This window comes from Carlito syrichta, unplaced genomic scaffold, assembly GCF_000164805.1.
Source record: "Carlito syrichta isolate Samal-C Ts95f unplaced genomic scaffold, Tarsius_syrichta-2.0.1 Scaffold305644, whole genome shotgun sequence".
Taxonomy (NCBI): Eukaryota; Metazoa; Chordata; class Mammalia; order Primates; family Tarsiidae; genus Carlito; species Carlito syrichta.
Genome location: NW_007249740.1, coordinates 385237 through 388803, shown reverse-complemented (window position 1 = coordinate 388803; position 3567 = coordinate 385237).

The window sequence follows — 3567 nt, the reverse complement described above, 5'->3', positions numbered from 1 at the left end:
ACTTCCTGAAAGTACTGAATCGGAGGGTTGCAATATGGGCATGTAGGAGAATGTCTCCGCACGTAGGAAGTACAGTGAAAAGCACTCAAAATGTAGTAAGTTTGTGGGAACATACCGGCTATCTAGTTACCTAAATACGAGGTAATGTACCCAATGATGAGAAAACATCAAGAAGAAGCAAAACACGGCTTACATGAGCAAGTAGAGTATCAAAATAAGTAACAATAGAAATGGAGTGTAACTTAAATTGAAAAGCATGAGTCCAGCCGGGCTCGGCGGCTCAGCCTGTCATCCCGCGCCTTTGGGAAGCTGAGGTAAGTGGATTGCCTGATCCCGCGGGTTCAAGACCTGCCTGGGCAGCGAGACCTCATCTCTACAATAAATCAAAATATCAGCCAGGCGTGGTAGCGCATGCCTGCAATTTCGGCTACTCGGAAGGCTGAGGCGGAAGGATCGCCGGAGCCCAGCAGGTCGAGGTTGCGGTGGCCGGAAGCGGCCACTGCGCTCCAGTCTGGGTGACGGAGCGAGACTCCAACTCAGAAAAAAAAAAGAGAAAAGCATGAGTCTACGAAGCTGTGAAAGAGTGAATGGATGGATGGATAGATTATCGATAGATAGAGATGGATGGATAAATAAACAGATAGATGATAGATAGAAGGATAGGTAGACAATAAGAAAGTTACATAATTTTAAAGTGCCTTCCCTGAAAAATACTGACTAATTGCAAAGGGAAAATGCCCAGTCTCACCGTGAGGCGTGGCAGACCCCACCTCGATTAAGTGGCTATCTTGACCCTCATCTTCAGTCATGGGACTAATGAAAATATTCTATCATCTGTGCATCCACCTTTTCTGTAGTGATGTTACTGTTCAATTTTTTAAATTAAAAACATAGCAAAACTGTGAAACCACTAAACAAAATCCCATTGCTTTCACAGCTTGGCTTTCCTGAAACCTCTGCTTGCCATGCGGGTGACCTGCTCAGTGTTGGGTCAGGAGCCCAGGACTGCTGGGTCAAGCAGGGTCCCCTGGACATCCTAGGGCTTCCTAGGGCAAAACCTTAATTTCTCAGGTTGTCATAGTAACGTTTCGTTTTCCTCTGGCTCTCCCCAGGGGCCCATGAGGAGTGAAAGTTTGCATGTGAAATCCAGATGATCCCACATACATTTATATTATTATGTCATCATCATCTGAGTATCAAGAACAATTAAGAAGAGGCAACTCATAGCAAGGAAGGCATCATGATGTGGACCTGAGAGTGTGCGGAAACCAGCAAGCAGAGAAACGCCGGCTAACACAGTATCGAGGTGTTACACCTTCAGATTGAGAGAAATGGAATCTGGGCAATCTCAAATGCTGATAAGAATATGGACATACAATGGGAAAATAATGGGACACAGCCACTCCCATTATCAATCTGGATGACATTAGTGAATGCCAGTGTGTGCGTGCACCACTACCCAGCACTTCTGCGTCCAGGCAGGAGAAGCTCTCCTACATACTAACAGCAAGGAAAGCAGAAAGAAATCCACTCCTGATTAGTCATGGGAGCAACTCTTTATGTAGTTGTCCGTAATGGTAAAAAAAAAAAAGGCATATTTTAAATAAAATGTGAACGGGATGCTATGAAGTAATTAAAGGAAAAACAAAGGAACTAGGCTGAGGTAAAGCAACCCAGGCAGATAGCAACATGATACTGAGTGAAACACACACACACACACACACACACACACACACACACACACACACACACACACATACACACAACCTTCTTCAACAAAATAAATAATTAAATTCTCAAACTTGATAATTTTATGGAATTTACACATATTAATATGCTGTGGACTGAATGTCTGTATCTCCCACCCAAAGGTCATATGTTGAAGGCTTGTCTTCCAGGGTGGTGGTATTAGGAGAAGGGGCCTTTGTGAGGTGCTGGGGTCACAAGGTCAGAGGGCCCTAAAAGAAAAGACACAGGAGCATGTCCTTTCTCTCTGCCATATGAGAACACAGGGAGAAGGCACCATCTGCAAGCCAGGAAGAAGAGTCCTCACCAGGGCTCGAACTGGCTGGTACCTGGATCTTGGACTTCCAGCCCTCAGAGCTGTGAGAAATAAATGGGTGATGTTTGAGTCGCCCAGTCTCGGATATATTTGTTATGGCAACCCAAATGTACTAAGATACCACATATGCATAGGGGATCCATTGAAAATCCTAAGTGGCATGCACAGACTGTGTGTCTCTGAAGGAGGGAAAAGGGACTGAAGACGGGACAGGAGGGGATTTCAAAAAGTGAGACAAAGGAGACCCTTTGGGGGCAGGTCTTAACATGTGCTCCTAAAGCCAAAAGCATGGCTGTGTTTAGTCACAGATGAAGAGTGGAAAACACAGCACACTGCTGGAAGCAGCAAACATGGACGCCAAACTGACCGACTCCCACTCTCCCTGGCTCTCTGGGTTGCACTTCTGTCTCAGCTCCGTGTCCCCTCCCTGCTGGGTCCCAGGGAGAGCCAGTACCCCAATGGCAACACCTCTGCCACTTAACCACCTGGAGCCGACCCTCGATGTTCTCCTTCTTCCCTGGACTCTGCAGCAAAGGCTGTAGCAGTGTCCGAAGGTGTGAGTTGGGGATGGATGGTATTCCACTAAGTAGAGGCCTTGCCTCTGCTGGTTGCATCTTGCATTGCAGCCGTATCATATTAAAAGCACGTAGTAGTAAATGCACACGTGGTCAAAGGTGTTTCTTCATACCATTCCCAGAGGAAGAGTCTCCATAATTAGGCACATGCAGTCAGCACCCGTGAAGGCGCCTCTCCTGTGTGGCACCATCTGCAGTCAGGAAGCAGTGAGCACACTTCCTGGGGGAGACGTGAACAAGGGCTGCTCAAAGCCCGGCGAGCAAAAAGCCCCCATGGCCTTGTTCATTCTACTTTAAGACCCTAATTCTTGGGATGTGTAGCACTGTAGGATCTCATCCCTTTGTGCTCCAGGATCCTGGAACACTGGAGTTAAACAGGGGAAGAAAACGCAGGGGTAGCTTGGGGAGAGAGAACCCCAGAGAAAGAAGGAAATAGACGCTGCCGCCCCCCCCACCAGGAGTGTTTAATTAACCACTGACTCAACGCAAAAAGCACTGGTGTTTCCGTCTCTCCCTGGGACTCGGCTACCCACAATCCGGGAAGAGTGAAATTTCTTTCTGGCAACGGATGGCACCCTGGTGCCTTCTCAGATGGAGTAAGCACAAAATCCGAGGATTAAAACAACATATGTTGCATAGTCCTTTACAGCTTGCCAGGCTCTTCCAGACAGATGATCTTATTTGATCTCACAGAGTCAGGGAGGTTGTGGCTTGTCTGAAGCACACAGCATGTGGTAAGGCTGAGATTGGAGCAGTTTCCATTTCCAAATGCTGACACCACAATGCACAGTGAAAAGCAACGTTGTGACGCGTGGCAGTCACCACACACATTCACACGCTTCTGCCAAGAAACCCCAAGTTCTGGATCAGATTGGTAAGTGGTATTGCAAAGTCACTTTAAGAATAAGGGAAACTCAATTAATGGACCAT